General features: G+C 40.5%; 1 protein-coding gene across 4 annotated transcripts in view; it reads left to right on the forward strand.

Annotated features, from left to right (window-relative positions):
- DNAJC3 (DnaJ heat shock protein family (Hsp40) member C3) overlaps nucleotides 1-17,957 on the forward strand; it is a 115,504-nt gene that overhangs the window by 29,016 nt on the left and 68,531 nt on the right. Inside the window, exon 2 of one of the 4 annotated variants that reach the window (XM_032611153.1) lies at nucleotides 16,562-16,702. The exons of the other annotated variants lie outside the window; for them this stretch is intronic. The gene's annotated coding sequence lies outside the window, so the exon portion shown is untranslated. The remainder of the gene's footprint in view (nucleotides 1-16,561; nucleotides 16,703-17,957) is intronic. 4 annotated transcript variants of the gene reach the window in all.

Genomic DNA, 17,957 nt, shown 5'->3' on the forward strand with positions numbered 1-17,957 from the left:
CAAAAATAGAGGGCTGTTCCGTCTTAGTTGTCAGCTTGAGGAGTGTGAGTGAAACCTGCAAGCGCTCATTGAACTGACGCTGCTAACTTGGTTACCCTGCGAAATATTCGAGTATAATGACATACCACGTGCACTGACCTATTTTCGTCCCCATGAATAGGCTAGTAGTCAAATTAAACATTTTAATATTGGAGTTAATATTAGAGGGAGTGTGGAGCTGAAGTTGGGAATTGTTTATGGTAAAATCCCCTCAAAATTATAAACTTACAAAAAGGAGTAATACTTTCCAATTTTTAGGTGTCATTTATGGCAGTGGTGTTTTTTTTGGAGGGGGGGTTCCCCTGGAGACCATATATTTTGTGGAACCCAAAAACAAGATGTATAGTGTGATAACATTGGGACAAAGAATTTGACAGTGAAATTGGAATGCCTGGACCACTTTAATATAGGTCATGCATTCCAGTTCTTTTGCGTTTTCTGATGTTAACACCTCCTGCCTGGTGAAGTTTAGCGTTAATCCCCAGTTGTCATTAATTAATTATGGCCACGTAAGAGAAAGTTGCCTATATTGTGCTTAACGTCAATTATTTTTTAAGTTACACAGGTACACAATTTTGAATGATTTGCTTTTTCCACTAGCTTGTAGACCACCTTTTTAGAATCGCTGTTCTGTATATGATTCTGTAGGACTCATAACACTTCATGTCTCTCCTGTGGTATTTTCCAGAAGAAAAACCTCACCAGAGAGCTTTTTGGTATGGGAGGCATTGGTAACATTTCTCAGAGGGGTGCTAAAGTGCTGTCTTCTTTAGGGTGTTGTCTGTGTAAAGTAGCAGGGACTTGGTACAGGTGGTAGGGAAGAAAGGAAAAAGATCTTACATTTATTGAAGGTCTGCTGTGTGCCAGACACTATCCTTACACTTTCTGTAAGCTGTATCTTATTCATGGAGGTATGTGATGTTATTTCTGCTTTACAGATGAGGGAACTGAGGCTCCAAGAGTTTAATTAACTTGGATAGGGTCACATAGCTGTTAACTCTAAGAGCCATAAGTTTAACTCAAGTTATTTGACTCTAAAGTTCATCTTGTGTGTGGGCTGGAAACAGAAGTTAAGTGGTTAACAGCATAATGTGGGCCCAAGTATTTGTAAGTGGTGGCAGCTGAGAAAAATCAGCATTTTTGTTTGTTTCTTTGCTTGCCACCAGCAATAATGAACAGGAAGGTGATTTCCTGACATGTTTAATACAGTGGTTCTCAAGCTTGAGTGTGCATCACCTGGAGAGCTTTTTAAACAGAGTGCTGAAACTTACTCCCCAAATTTTTGATTCAGTAAGTCCAGGTAGGACCTGAAATTTTGCATTTCTGAAAATCACTGGTGAGAATCACTGATGTAATAAATTATATAGCGGAGTTAACTTAGGTATCTGTTATTACATATCTATTATTTTATTTGGTGATGGGGATATAAAGGTAAGAAAGAACCTCTGACTTGCATTAGCAAATGGTTAGCTCCTGTTTTCCCAAATAAGTTCTGCCTCTGGGTTCTCTAACCTAAATGTCCTCTGGAGTCATTCAGGACTGTGTGATCCCACTGTTAGGCTTAAGGCTTGGGGAGAGAAGAAATAAATGAGAATGGGTGTGAGAAGAGTGAGTGAGAAACAAGACCTTGCATATGTTGGAGACTGTCGCCAATAATTAGCTTAGCTGGCCTAGTTTTTTCTGATTTAAAATATTCATCTTTTTTTTTTCTAGGCTTTTCTGTTAATGTAATTCAGAGGAAGAAAATATGTGATAGGCTCATGAATTGAAAGGTTAAATCTTTTAGCATCCCTTTTCAAAAAGACCTTTGAAAGGGGGAAGTCCAAAGCACTAGTTTGGGAATAGAATTTTTGGAGCAGAAAGAAAACTTTAGTATAAGTATCTACTTTAGTATTCTCATATTACAGATAAGGAAGCTATTTTAATTCTCTGCTAATGGTATGTTCTATTTGGTGATTTAAGTAGGAACACAACCTGGGAACCAAACCTTCTTTTATCTCTTTTTCTTCCTTAACATTCTTTCAGGACTCAATTTTTCTTTATTTCACTGAACTGATCTGACTAAACCATATATTTTGGACATTGGGAAAAGAATAGTTAGAAATCTCCTGAGTACAAAAGATGGTGATACTTCTTATGTGAATCTAACTTACTAAAAGTATGTTTTGTGTTCTCTAGGATTTTCTTGACATTATTTAAATATGAAAAGAATAAAGTAGCGAAAACAAAGGACTTTCAGTAATTTATATACAGTAGTCCCCCCTTATCTGTGGTTTCGCTTTTCTTGGTTTCAGTTACTTGTGGTCAACCGTGGTCCGCAAATATTAAATGGGAAATTCCAGAAATAAACAATTCATAAGTTTTAAATTGCGAACTTTTCTGAGTAGCATGATGAAATCTCACGCTGTTTCACTTAGGTCATGAATCATCCCTTTGTCCCATGTATCCTGCCTGTTAGTCACTTAGTAGCTATCTGGATTATCAGCGGTATCTCAGGGCTTGTGTTCAAGTAACCCTTATTTTACTTAATAATGGCCCCCAAATGCAAGCCTAGTGATGCTGACAATTCGGAAATTTGGATATGCCAAAGAGAAGCCGTAAAGTGCTTCCTTTAAGTGAAAAAGTGGAAGCCCTTGACTTAGTAAGGAAAGAAAAAAAATTGTATGCTGAGGTTGCTGATATCCACGGTAAGAACGAATCTTCTATCCGTAAAACTGTGAAAAAAGAAAAAAATTTGTGCTAGCTTGGCTGTCGCAACTCAGACTGCAAAGGGTGCGGCCACAGTGTGTGTTAAGTGCTTAGTTAAGATGGAAAAGGCATTGTATTTGTCCAGTAAGATATTTTGAGAAGAGGGGACCACATTCACATCTTTTATTACAGTGTATTGTTATAATTGTTCTATTTTATTATTGTTGTCAATCTCTTACTGTGTTTAATTTATAAATCAAACTTTATCATAGGTGTGTATGTATAGGAAAAAACATAGTATATATATAGGGTTCGGTACTGTCTGTGGTTTTGGTATCCACTGGGAGTCTTGGAATGTATTCCCTGAGGATAAGGGGAGATTCTTATAAACTAAGTATTTTAGCAGATGATCAGATTGCTTCTAGAATTATTTTAAATTCAGTTAATGATATAGGCTATAGTTAGCAATAGTGTCCAAGTCCCAATTCATTTGACTAGTTAGCATTGCAAAGTGCCCAGAAAGGCAGGTGATTAGATTCTGTGGGACAGGGGGAGTTGTTCTGAGATGGGTGCCCTGTAGTAATTAGGCTTTACTTTCCCATATGAAGTTAATTAATTTAATTTCTATTGCCATCCTGTTCCTTTGGTTATTGTCCAGCTATTAATCTTTGTTTCTATGGAAATAATCATGGGAACCCAATCACCTGCTCTTAAGAGCAAAAACGTCATGTCAACCATAAATTGATTTTTCAAGATCTTTGGAATGCTGCTTTTTAAAAAAAATTTTTAATAAGTTTAAAAAATCTGATGAGTTTATGTTATATGGAGTTCTGGAATATGGAGAAGACTCATTTAATCAGTTAGCAGAGGCTTCACTGTAGTGTTCTCTGGTGAGGTATATGTAGTATAGAACTCTTGGTTTTTGCCTTTGAGTTTACAGACTGCTTGGGGACATAAAACATGCTTTGTGAAGCATCCATGTCCTCTTCCCTACTTTCTCAGTGTAGATTTAGCGGTCCATCTTGTAGTCACTCCACTGAAAACATCCTTTAATTTTCTTGCCCCTGTCCTCTTTTGTTTTACTCACCTGGCAAAATTTGAACTGATTAAATCCAACTTGGCCAACTTGTTTGTCAAACCTCACAGCTGAACATGGATGGAGAAAAATGAAGATAACCTTGCTGACTGGTCTCATTTTAAGCATATAATCTCTTTCACATGCACACTCAGTACTGCTAACGTTCCTACAATTCCCTAGTATGTCTTTTGAAAATCAGTGTCTCAAACCTCTTTCTCTTTCCTTAAATCTCCAATTTAAACCCTCCTTTCCTTTCTTCTGTTGCCTCATTCTTTTAGACCTTATCTTTATTGGGAAAATGAAAGCCATCACAGGGCAATTTCCTCTTCTTTCTGCCTCTGAATTTACTAGCCTACTTGCATCTCTACCCATTCTGCTAATTTTCTTATATTAATGGATAAAGCATCTCTATTCCTGGCAAAACCCAGTTCCTGTACTTATGCCCTGGATTCCATTTTCTCTTGCCTTCTGAAAATATTGCTTCTACAGTTATTGTTTTTCTCCTGTATCATCATTTTCTTCCTCTTCTGGGTCATTGACATCAGCACTTCAACACTATAGTATTTCCACTATAGTGTTTCCAAAGTTTTGATAGCAGAACTTTAGAGAGTGGTTGGTAGTCTCTACTGCTATAGTCTCATCTTCTGTTCTCTTCTCAACCTAATACTCCACTAATACTGCGAAGCCTTACTTATATGACTTCTATTTACTTATATCTCTTTTCATCTTAATCTTCTCCATTGCTAGGCTCCTACCACATCAACTTTACTTGCAAATGCCAAGCTCATTTTTTGACTGTCTTTATTCCTGTTGTTCCTATACTCTGAAGATTTCAGAGAACAGCCAAATGAGCATTCATGTTTCAGTCCTGACATATTATGTAAGAAGCACGGTCTAGGTCAGTTAATACTCTCCCTTTACCTTTTTGTATTTTCTTCATAAAACTTAATATTGTCTTGAATTACCTCATTTGTATTTCTTGTCTGTCTGTTCCTCTAGAATATAAGCTTTATGGAAAACACTCTTGTCTCTATACCTAAAACGTGTTGACGTGAAGTAGATGTGCAATAACTATTTTTAGAATGGATGAGTGAGGTTGACTGTTTTAACTTTTCTTTTTTTTGGGTAAGGACCATTGCACACTTATTTTCCAAGTTGAAATTCCTTGAAAAAGGAGTCCCATCACAACATTTATGCCTCCATAGTTAATTGAAACAAAGACTAATGTCCGTTGAAATCGAGCAAACTTGGTTACAATAGATGTTATTTTCCTGGTTTACCCAGGAAGATTTCATGCAGGCATTGTTCATATGTACTTGCTACATAACTACTCAGCCTTTTCTTCCTTTCGGTTTGGCTTTGTATACTAAAACACTTTTTAGGTTAGAGTAATTGGAAAGAGATGCTTACAAGGTCTAGGGTTTCCAGCTCAGTGTATTTTTATTAAAACTGTTTCGTCATTGGTCCTCACTGATTGTGGAATTGCGAAGATAATGAACTTCTTGCTCTTTCTGTGGCCAGATTCCAGTTTCCTGTGTTTCTGTCATGAGACTTTTTTCAGACTCTGCCCCATCTTGCTTTGATCTTGGATTTAGATAGGACCTTTTACAGACAGTACTTTTTTTTTTCCCTTGTGTACCTTTTTAGAATGATCTTAAGGTTCTCCTCCTCCCTGACATTCTAAGTGCTCCAACCTGAACAACCACCCTAAACTTGCTTCTGTTCTGCCACCTGGCCTTGGCTTGAGCCTGAGCATCTCTGACCTTTTGTTCTTGCCTTTTTCAGTCTGGTTGCTCCAGTCTTGATTGTGACTCTCAGCACATCATACTTTTTTTTTTTTTCAGTACGCGGGCCTCTCACTGTTGTGGCCTCTCCCGTTGCGGAGCACAGGCTCTGGACGCGCAGGCCCAGCGGCCATGGCTCACGGGCCCAGCCGCCCCACGGCACGTGGGATCCTCCCGGACCGGGGCACGAACCCGCGTCCCCTGCATCGGCAGGCGGACTCCAAACCACTGCGCCACCAGGGAAGCCCAGCACATCATACTTTTAACCCCTCAACTTTATGTTTCTTAAAATTCTTTATATTTTGCTCTCTAAAATATGACAGATTCTAATACTAACTTCAGTGAAAGAGTTAGCTACTCCACCTTTTTTCCTGTCTATTTTGCTGACCTTTGGTTGATACTTGTTAATGGAGAAACTTATTGTTTAATTCTGTTCAGGAGATGGCAGGATGTTTGGTTGCCTCATCTCTCAGAATTAGGAGACTGCTTTCATTGTCACTGTCTCCCGGGATGTGGCAATGGAATAAAAAATTATCCATGGCTCAAAATAACACAGTTGAGATTGCAAAAACAGCCACATTTGCAATTTTTAAAGAAACATATTAGTGTCTTTATGAGTCTTTGGTAGTAGTATCAGTTTGATTTTTTAATTGTTATTACATATCTTAGCTTCTATTATTCTGATGAATTATACATTTAAGAAGGAATTTAGTTACATTCATTCAATAAATATTGAGTGTCCGCTTTGTGCAAGGTACTGAACTAGGTGATAAAAAGAAGAAAAGACCGTTCATTCTCTCCGACTTGCTTTCGATCAAGTTTGGGACTGTGGGGGTTGTGAGAGGCAGGCAAACTGTGAAGGTCAGCTTATTGAGACTGGGGTATTGCAAAGTGAAGTCATGTACTTGTGAGTGGAGGGATGCACAGTATAGCAGGAGCATAGGGGGAACTTTTCCCACCTTCTCACTGAGGTAGTTAGGGAAAGTTTCACAAAGGAACCAGCATTTGAGGGCAGAATCCTGATAGGGGGAGTGGGAGTTTTCCAGGTGGGCAAGTGGGGGAGGCCTTTTCATGGCATAGCAAGTTTAAAGGGATGCAGCATAAGAACTAGTATGTTCAGGAAAGTTCAGCCAGTTCATTATGTTATTGGAGTATAAATTAAGAGGTGAAGGAGTGAGGGGTGATAAGGCTGGACCCACATCAAGGCACCTGATCAAGAAGGGTCTTGTTTGCCTTTAGATCAGAAGGGACTGAGGTTGAATCTAGCCAGCGACCTGAAAATACTGCAGAATTGTTACTAGGAGTGCATCTTGGGAGGATTGCTCTTGCAGTAGCATGGGGGCTGGATTTGGAGGAAGGTGAGAGAAGATCCCGGTTAGGAGGCACACCATCTCTTTCGGGGAGAAGGGGGCCTACACAACCGCCACGTACACTATGGCAAGTTCTGTTATGGAAAAGTGACCAAGATGCACTGGAGGAATAGTAATTCTCCCTAGATGATTGAAATTTTTGTAGAGGAAGTGGTATTTACTTATCACATTATTAAATAGAAATTATATTGGGTAAAATTGTAACATAATAAAGATCTGAGTTTTATTTAAAAGGCACAGAGAAATGCTGGATACCTCTTTTAATCATAGAAGGCAAGAGAAAGTTAGTTTGGAGAGGAGCTCAACCTTTGGGGTGACAGTATACATAACTTTTTGGAGGGATACCACATTACTTTATTTGAAGGAATAGTACAAATGAAAGAATGTAGATGGATGTTTTGGTGCAACTTATAGAAGAGGTAAAGGTGACCCCAACTTGCATGCACTGCCTTGGTGACCAGGAAAGTGACCCTGTGGCCATGGGAAGCCAGCCTGAGGCTCAGCTCTCAGTGTCCCTGTCTCCCAGTGTGTGCTTGTAAGAGAGATACTTTGCCATGCCAGATTCGTGGACCCCCGTTTGTGCAAGCTGGTGTTATGGTCACCCAGTTCTTCGGATTTCATCTGCTCATTTAGGTAGTGAGTCTCACTGAAATCACACAGGTGGGTATCATTTGTCAGTGAAGTTTGTGCCGTTCCAGTAGGGACTGATTCACACTGTTTTCCAAGTGTAGTGCATGTTCTGTTGCATTCAGCCAGCTTGCTCAGTCGTCATGGTTTAGTTTCTTGGTATCCTGAAGAGTTTGGGATTCAGCCACCTCACTGGTTCTGCAGCTTCATCAGTTTCTCAGCGTATTCTCTCTTCTCATGACACTGCTGAAGAAAATACTAGGCAGTGTCCTTCACATCCCCACCATTGGGGTCAAAGCAGCAAGACACGGCCAGGTAGACGGAGGAGGCCTAGAGCTCCAGGTGGGTCTGGTGGTTGATGGGGGCCTCCGAGTCCCGGTGGTCGCTCCGGCACACCCACGAGGGGGCCTCGGTCATGGTGGCAGGTGGCCGAGGAGGGGCCTCCAGGGTGCTGTGGGGAGGTGTTGCAGCGACGGTTTGACCCAAGCTCTGTCAAGCCCTGTTGAAGCAGGACACCGCTGTGGCTCTCCGTGAAGAATGTCTGGCTGGGGGCATCTGGACAAAGTACTTCAGGGAACTTCACAAATATGTTCTTGGTTCCCACTAGACTTCAGGCTCCGCTTGTGAGGTTGGAAAGGATTGTGGCTAAAATGTTACATTAAATGATGGGTTCGGTGAGTGAAGCATACAAGGCTTAGTAGCTGTGGAAAGAAAGCTTAGCCTGGTTTATATGGGGAAAAGTTTCCTGAGCTGTGCTGCAAAGAAAGCTAGGCTTTGGAATTGAATCTTATTGTGACAGTTACTGTGAGTCTTCAGGCAGGTTGGGTAACTTCTTTGAGCCTCAGATTCCTCAGTTATAAAAGTATGAAAGATGTTTACTTTCTACGTTTGTTGTGAAAATTAAGTGAAATAAATATACTGAAAGTATCCACTATATAGTAGGTTCTTAATTTCTTTCTGTGTTACATCTTTCCTGTTAGACATTTTCATGACTGGATAAGGAAAGTACTGTGACTAATGGTTTATCTCGTATCCAGATTTCTTACCTCCTCAAGCAATCTGGAATCTTCTATTCAGTACATTGATCTGATCTTCCCTTTTGAGAAAATGTAAATGGGAGATGTTTGAAATCTTCTTGCTAATTTGAAGACTAGACCTTTGCTCCGACATGCTGAGAACACATAGATAAACCCATCAACTTGCCCTAGTAATTAATTGTTCTTACTGTAACAGGCTGGATCCTTCCATAGCCCACACACAGCATTTTCACCATTCTTATTTCCATCCCTAGTTCATTCTCTAGTATCATTTTAACATGGTTTCTGCACACGTTTCTGCATAAGTGATGCACAATCCTTTATATTTTACACTAGGAACTGTAAATGTTTATGGGTGTAGAGTTTATATTAGAATTTACCTTTAGAAGATCAAAATGGACTATCTTTAATTGTTTTAATTTCCCCACCTCTATCTCTTAAAAAGATTTAAAGTAATACCTTATTTTGTGAAATGTTCTACATTTACAAAGGTGGGGAATGGTATCATGAATCCCCCAGTACTAATCTCCCAGCTTTAACAATTTTCAACCCATGAGCAATCTTATTTCATCTATACCTGTGGATTATTTTGGAACATTTCACATGACATCATTTCACTCATAAATATTTTAGTATTTATGAAAGATAAGGACTTTAAAATTTTAGAGCCTGTATCATCTATATTCCCCACAGTGTCTGATTATAATGCTACATCTTTGAACTACAGTTTAACGAAAACGTTTAAGGCAGGGTTACTTTGCTCTTCTTTCCTGACTTATTAGGCTGCTTAATTATAAACTATGTCTCTAGTGTTAACAAATACTCTCTAAAAGTTTTCAATTGCAAGTGATTATTTAATCAGTACATTGTTAACAAAACACATTCCTCAGTTCACTTTCTTTTTAAGCGCATGGATACATTCTTACTAGAAAAAATTAAACAGTACAGAAATACATACTATATCTTCTTTTTAAAGCATAAATGAAATCTGAGTATATTTACTGTAATGAAACTTGCTATCCTTGGTTCACACCACCACAGTCCTTTCCATTCTTTCCCGCCTCTAATCTGTTTTCCACACCGCAGGCAAAGTGATCTTTTTAAAATGTAAATCAGATAGTCAGTTCCTTGCTAAAAAGCTATCTAATGACTTCCTTTGCTCTTAGAGTAAAACCCAGATTTCTTACCATAGCCTGCAAGGCCCAGTGTGATCTATATTGCCTGAATCCTCTATCCTTCTTAACATGCTGGGAGCCTCCTTTTGATTCCTTAGAGTTGAGCTTGGCTTTGAGCTTATTTTCTGCTCCTTGCCTGGTCATATTCTGGCATGCTGGAGGCTTCTTGTCATTCAGGACTGCTCTCCCGCCTTTTATGCTTTAACTCAAACATCTTCTCAGGGAGGACTTATTTGACTATATTAAGTCTTCCTCTTCCTTCCCTCTGGCAGAAATGATCTTGTTTATCCAGCTTTTTCTCCACTGCATTCCTACTGCTAGATTAGTCAGTGCATAGACCTTTGGTCTGTTTTTTAATGTGTGTGGCATCCTGTGGATCTGTAAGAGTGTCAATTGTATTCATTTTTAGATTTTTTTTTTTTTTTTTTTTTTTTTTTTCCTCCACTAAGTTTGGTTCCTTAATTTTCTTATTTGGTGTTAGTTTCTTATGGATTGATTTTATGATTAGCTTTGTTTTTCAGAATTGCTCATTGCTAATCTTTGAATTCTGATTGTGGGAGAAGGCCGATTGCCTGTCTGGAGGCTGAGAAATCCCCAGGACCCCTTCCTTTTCCTTGTATCAGAGTTTGGATCCCTCAGAGAACTGCAGCCACCTCTATGGTACATTTCCCCTGAGAGGGTCTTTGGATATGATTTTGCCCACCAATCTAATCCTGTCCTTTTTATGTTTTGAGAATTTTCCCCAAATTTCTGTATTTTAGGTGGCCCTCTTCTTCTTTAAAAAAATTTTTTTTTCCAGCAAGGTTATGCATTTATCTTTTTAAGTGAATTCTCTCATTTCTAGAATTTGAGCATGTTGGGAGGTAGGCTCATGTGCTTAGGTGACTGTCTTACTCTAGTCCCCATGGACTACTTCCTTCAAAAAAAATTTTTTTTTAATGTAAGGGGTAGTTTTTATCAGCCAGTCTTTCCTCACTGAAAGGATTTAAATTAAAAAAAATTTGTTTTTGGAAAAATCTTAAAAATATACCAAAGTAGAGAAAATAGTATCATTTACCACTGTGTACTGTCTGTCACCCAGCTTCAAAAATTACCAGCACCGGGTCGCTCCTATTTCATCTATATTTTCATCCTCCTCTCCAAGATGATTTTGACGTCAGTCCCGTTCTTCACATTATGTATTCTGTAAATACTTCAGTATGTGGCAGAGACTCCAATGTAATGCTGGAAAGTAGCCTCTCTCTCCAGAGTCCATGATTACCTGCCATCTAGGGGGTCCTCATAAAGCTAAAGACTGCTGGGTTCTCCTCGGTGCTGTTTTGGGAGAGGCTGCCTTATTCATTACTGTTATGGCCACAGCCTTACATATAGATTTCAGTAACATTTGTTAAGTGAAACATTAATTTCCATAATCTTCGTTATGAAAAGTAGGTTATATTTTTGGATATGGTATGGAATAGGTGGAAACAGGTGACCCTCACATTCTGAATATAATCAGTTTCTAAATCTATTTTGCATAGTGAATTTTCACAGGGCAGGAGCGTATATCTTCATTTTAAGTGGGAAAAATAACAGTACTTTCCCAGCCCACTGAAATCCCCCAACTGATTTCTCCAAATTTTACCCACACGCTCTTAAATAGGTTAGGTATTTTCACATTGTTGCCCTAAACAAATAGGGCTGTGCAGGACCCTGAGTTTTTTGTTTTAAATTAATTTTATTGAGGTACAGTTGACTTAAAATGTGTTAATTTCTGCTGTACAGCACAGTGATTCAGTTATACATATATATATATACACACACACACACACACACACACATTCTTTTTCATATTCTTGTTCCCTATGCTATACAGTAGGACCTTTTTATTTATCCATTCTATATATAATAGTTTGCATCTGCTAATCCCAAACTCCCAATCCATTCCTCCCCCACCCCCTTTTCCCCATTGGCAGCTACAAGTCTGTTTTCTGTGTCTGTGACTGTTTCTGCTTTGTAGATAAGTTCATTTGTGTCATATTTTAGATTCCACATGTAAGCGATATCATATGGTATTTGTCTTTTTCTGACTGACTTCACTTAGTATGATAGTCTCTAGGTCCATCCATGTTGCTGCAAATGGCGTTATCTCATTCATTGTTATGGCAGAGTAGTATTCCATTGTATATCTGTACCACATCTTTATCTATTCATCTTTTGATGGACATTCAGTAGATTGTTTCCATGTCTTGGCTGTTGTGAATAGTGCTGCTGTGAACAAAGGGGTGCATTTTATCTCTAAATTATAGTTTTAGGGCTCCAAATTTTTGAGACCACCAAGTTAAAGTTTCCTCCTTCCCCCTCTCCCTTTTTCCCTTCCTCCATTGTACAGAGGGCTCCAACAGTCAGCCAAGGTAATAAAACACTATACAGAAACTGCAGACCAGGAATAGGAAAAGCAAGCTGCTTTGTTTAGTAGGGTAAATAGTAAGGTAAAGTGCATTTCATGTGGCTTTTTGCTCTGTTCGATGAAATCAGGAATTCACTAGCTTTTGATGACTGAAATAGCAGGCAGTTGCTCAAGTAGTCGCTCTGGGTGTCTTCCTGGACTCCTGCTCTTTCTTCACTTGACCTCTGCATCCAGACAGTTGACATAAGTCACAGGTAGTCGTCTTTTTCTTTCTCTTATTTTTGTAAGCAGTGTATTCTTCTCTGTTTCCATTGCTACTACTCCACGGTCAGGTCAGCATCATGTCGCCTGGGTTATTGTAACAGAGAGTTTATTGGTTTCCCTCGTCCCTTCTGGCTGTTTACTGGAATCCTCTAGCAGTGAAAGTGACCCACTCAGAGCAATGAAGTCATGATGGAGAGGAGAGCTGGCTGAAATCCTGGACTTGAGTTCTCTGAAAGCCTCATTAATTTTGAGCTCTGGGCTTCTAAGTATGATGTTCTTTGTGTTTGGAGTGCTGGTTTCTCTCTTCAGCCTATTCCTACAGGTCCATCCTCCCCATTTGTCCGTCAGGTTTCAGGGGGGACCTCGGGGAGACCGCACCCCCCACCTCACCCCCAGCACTGTCCCGTAGAACTTTCTGTGATGGTGGCAAATGTTCTGTATCATCCTTGCTGTCCCACACACTAGCTGCTAGCTATCCAGCATTTACACTGTGACTAGTGAGACTGAGTAGTTGAATTTTAAATTTAATTTTAACTACAGGTGTTAGGCGCCTTCACTTGTGCCCTCACAGCACCCTGTGTGTCTTCCTCCCATCCAAACACTTACTGTAGTGTATGTTTTCCCAACATTTTGTTACTAAACATTTTGCAAAGTTGAAACAGTTTTATACTGTCCAGTCCTATACCCATCACCTAAGCTCTATCATTAGTGTAATTAGTATACTTGGTTTTTGTTTTCTTTTGGCTGCGTCGCGCAGCACGCGGGATCTTAGTTCCCCGATCAGGGATCGAACCTGTGCCCCCTGCATTGGGAGCGCGGAGAGTCTTAACCACCGGACCGTCAGGGAAGTCCAGTATGCTTGTTTTTAACACATATCCATCTGGGCATTTCTCTATCCATCCATTCATTAATCCTTTTTTAAAAAATGTTTTTCAAAATAACATCAATACACAGGTCTCTAAATACTTTAACATGCATATCATCAGTAGTTTTGGGGGGGGATTAAAATTTATATACAATAAAATGTCCACTTTGTCCAAACATAAATCTGCTGGGCTTTGATAACCGCGTGTGCCTGTGTAACCCTGGCCTCCACCAGGGCTCGAGCGCTCAGTGCCCCGGAGAGCCCCTCCAGCTCCTGCCCGTGCGTCCCCCTGCCTTCCTGAGGGGTGACTTCGGATTTTTTTTTCCTGCAATGTCCCTTTACACACTGAAACACGTAACATCGTGTTCCCTGTAAAAGAGAAATGCTTTGGCTGCTTCGTGTCCATATGCACCTTCTACACACGTTTGAACTTCAGAACAAAAATACTCCATTTCCTGCCTAACAAGGTACAGCTCTTCTTACAAGCAAAGAAGTTCTCACCTGTACCCTGGTTGAGAAGATACATTTCCAACAGTCACTGTGTCCGTTACTGGCTATTGCTAATTACTACTCTGAGTCCATCACTGTCCTGTTCAGTATTCAGTTATATAAAAACGAAATTGTAAAGTTAATTCCAACAGCATATTGTAAAATAAAAATGGGAATTAGAGAAAATGTGGTTAGTACAGTTGATTCTCCTTATTCATGGCAGTTATATTCCATATGTCTTTACGAACGTTGAATTAGCAAATACTGAACCATTGTACCTGGGAGGAAATTCAGGGTTAGGATCCTGCAAGGCCTCAGGTCACTACATGTTTGTTAGCAGATCAAAACATAACTTTGTTTTGTGTGTGTTTCTGTTTAAAAATATCTTATTTAATATATATTATTGATTGACTAACATTGAACTCACGGCCAGCAGCATTATCATTCATGTCTGAATGAAGCTTATCTAACAAACTTATTTTCTTTTATTTAATTAAAAAAATTTTTTTTAGTTTTCTGCCCGCTCTGCATGGCTTGCAGGATCTTAGTTCCCCGACCAGGGGGCGAACCCACGCCCCCTGCAATGGAAGCGCGGAGTCCTAACCACTGGACCGCCGGGGAATTCCCCAAACATATTTTCTTTGAAAGGCACAGTGCAGTCTCTTGCCCTTAGTAACACTAGGCAGCACTATGCTTGGGGGCCATTTTACACAGTGAAATGACCAAAAAAAAAAAAACCCCGCAAGAATAAAAAAATGACACTAAATATACTGTAGAAAGGACACTTGCTTATAACATGAGAGCTCACACAGGAAGAAAAAGTATCACCTTGTTTGACTTCAGCTCGGAGCGTGCACTTTGAGTGACTCAAGTGTGCCACCATTCTGCATATTCACATGTCCTCAAATGACTGCCAAAGCACCCTGAATATTATTTTGGGGATTACAGAGGAATTGGAGGGGGTTACAAATGAATTTTCGGGAGTGGGCAAATTCTGAGATACAGAATCTGTGAATTGTGAGGATTGACTATATATACAAATAAACATGTGTATAAATAAGCAAAGAGAAAATGTGCAAAGCTACTATAGTCCTGAGTCTGTAATTAGTCATGAGGTCAGAGTTGATATATATGGCATCCTTTGTCAACTTCCTGTTCCATACTTCTCATGCCTTCGGCTGGAACCTCAGCTACTCTGGCTTCTTTACCTGATGGCGTAACCCAGACCTTTGTTCCTGAAGGGTCTGAGTGCTTAACTGTTCTGTTTTTGGTTGCTGTAGTTTTTAATTAACCTTTAGTATTGGGCGTGGAAGTACTAACACCCTACAGAATCCCCTGAGTTCCAGATGTAGCCCTCTTTGCCACTCTTGTATAGCAGCAAACGCCATTTTTCCTTGATAAGCAACCACTTGCAGCTGGACAGCTAGCTGATGCTTTATCTCAGTTTCGTGCTGCATTATTAGGTTTGTATCTTGGAGCCAAAACACTCAGTGGCCGTCTTAGTGAATTCTAATTTATAGTTCTTTTTTTTGGATAACATTTAAAATAAATATTATTTACTGTTTAAGTAAAATATTTAAAAATATATATAGGATTCTGGGTGAAGTAGGTTAATAAAATAAATGCGTAACATTCAAATGCGTGTGCATCCAACATAAGAATTTTCCATGTAACTTAAGTTACAACTGTAAGTACCAGGAAAAATTCAAGATAATTTTGACAGGACACTTTTCTCAGTGTATTATAGTCATCCCTAGGTTTTGTGGGCTCTATGGCTTTTGTCAAAACTACTCAACTGTGCCATTGTAGCATGAAAGCAGCCTTAGGCAGTGTGTAATGAAGGGGCGTGACTGTGTTCCAGTAAAATTTTATTTACAAAAACAGTTTGCTGAGCTCTGCTCTAGTAAGTGGGCATACATCAGTTAATGATACCAGATACAGTGTTATATTTCACTTTTCTTGCTCTAACACCTTTAGAATCCATTCCCACACGTGTTCCATGGGTTTCTGTTAGTTTATCAGCAAAGTCTGGCAGTTCTTTTGGTGTGTAAACTATTTTCCTTAGGTCATAGTGTATATACGTGCTAGTGACATCTGGAATGGTTAGGGTGGGTCTGATTGAGCATCCCCTTTCCGGCATCTTCCCTAAGTAGTTGTCCTAGGATTGTAAGCAGTGGAAGGCTAGGTTTCTCTTGATAGTGGAAGGCAAGCTCTTTCTACTAGTAAAGGAGTCTCAGAAGGGCTGGGAGGTTTACGTTGGTCAGTTTCATCCAGGTACAACCAGATGTCTCCGTTCTAAGTTTGAGGATCCCATTCTTTACTAATACATGTCCTGAATTTCACAGGAGAAACTTGGCGAGACTCTGAATTCAACTATTGTTTTAATTCAACAGCCCTCAGAATTAAGTTTTGTGCCTGATTTTCAGCTAAATCAGCTCTGTGGCTACAAGCAAAATTAAAAAGAGAGAGATGGTTTCAAGGCTGCCATGGAATCTCTCAGACTGAGTGGAGCTAGGAGTTAGCCCCGAGCTTGTTATTTTCTCTCTGTAAGTGCTCTAGTGTGCTCAGAGGAACCCACCCCACGTCGCAGTCCTTCTTTCATCATTACTGCCATGATGGTCAAGTGCAGCAGCCACTTCGGTTTCCAAGGCATGTGCCTCAGTTAGTACTCATTTTCTGTCAACCACAAATGATATCTTCATTAATTGATTCTACTACCTGCTACAGATTACTAACCTCTTGTTTCTCATTGACAGGGAACTCAGCCCTGCACTCAAGCTCAAGAGCATGACCAAACCAATCATTAAATCCCATGTTTGTGGCTCTGTCTCTTAGAACCACTCCTAGTACCGTTTGTGTATAAAAGTCTGGGTCCCTGCAGGAGACAGAAACCACAGGTGATTTTAAAGGGGGAAGTTTAATATAAAGAATTATTATGATAGGAGGGTGACCATAATGATGTAGAGAGAACTCTGCAGGATAGTCTAGGACTGAGAGACACTCCCCAAGGAAGGGCCAACTTGGAGGGGGACCCTCTCCTCAAGGCTGGCGTTCAGACTTCATCGGAGACAGTATAGTTGCAGGCTAAGGTTGCTGGTGGGAAAGTGCGCTGAGTTGTCGGGGATAGAGCTGGTCCATAGTAGCTGGGGAAGCGAGAAACCACCTTCTCAGGTGTAGGTGAGCCCCAGCTGGTGGGCTTGGGTGTGGGGGGGAGTTGGGGTGCTGCTGTGGGTGTGAAGCCTGGAGTACCTGGCGTCGTGCTTGGGAGCGGGTGTGTGACCAAGGCTCCAGGTGGCTGAGGGACTGGATCCCTGGGTGTACGGCTAGGCCAGGGCACCACTGGATGTCCTCCCCGCTGCACGCCACGCAGCAGGAGCCAGAAGAAAGTAAAGGCAGCAGTGGGGACCAGGAGGTGTCCTTCCTGCAGTGCCCCTTCAGCACCCTTTCCTGACAAAGCCTAACACTGTGCTCAGTGTACAGAAGAATGCTTACACGCTCCGGCCCATCATTACAGTCAAGAGCTGAAGGATGAGTTCAGAGCCGAGAGGCGGCACGTTGGTTGAAAATAGGCCTGGTCAGTCGGATCGTATTATTCCACTCATGATTCCTCGCCAGCTCCCGATTTCGCTAAGAGTGAAGCCAAAGCTGTACCTAGTCGGACCCTCTACTGCTTGGACCTCATCTTATTTGTTATCTCCCTTGTTGGCTCTGCGGTAGCCATCCTGACCTCCCTGCTGTTTCCACGACATACCTGGCATGCTCCTGACCCAGGGCCCTTGCACTAGCTGGCCCTTGTTCTTGGCAAGCTCTTATCCTAGTAGATATCTGCCTGGTGAGTCCTCACTTTCTTCAAGTAGGTCTTTGCTCAAATGTCAACTTCTCAATGAGGCCCTTGACCACCTTATTTAATACTGAAAGCCCCACCACTCCTGACCCCCTTCATGCAGCTCTACTTTTTACCTACCTTACTTTGTAATTCACTCCTTTCTTATGTCTGTCTCCTGCTACTATAATGTCAGGTGCCATGAGTGATAGAGGTTTTTGTTTTGTTCACTTATCTCAAGTATCTAGAACAGTGCCTGGTGCCCTGTAGATGCTCAGTAAGTTCTTGATTATTGTAGTGGACTCTAATATTCGTTGAAGTGAGATTCT

The sequence above is a fragment of the Phocoena sinus genome, chromosome 18 (genome assembly GCF_008692025.1).
Source record: "Phocoena sinus isolate mPhoSin1 chromosome 18, mPhoSin1.pri, whole genome shotgun sequence".
Classification (NCBI taxonomy): domain Eukaryota; kingdom Metazoa; phylum Chordata; class Mammalia; order Artiodactyla; family Phocoenidae; genus Phocoena; species Phocoena sinus.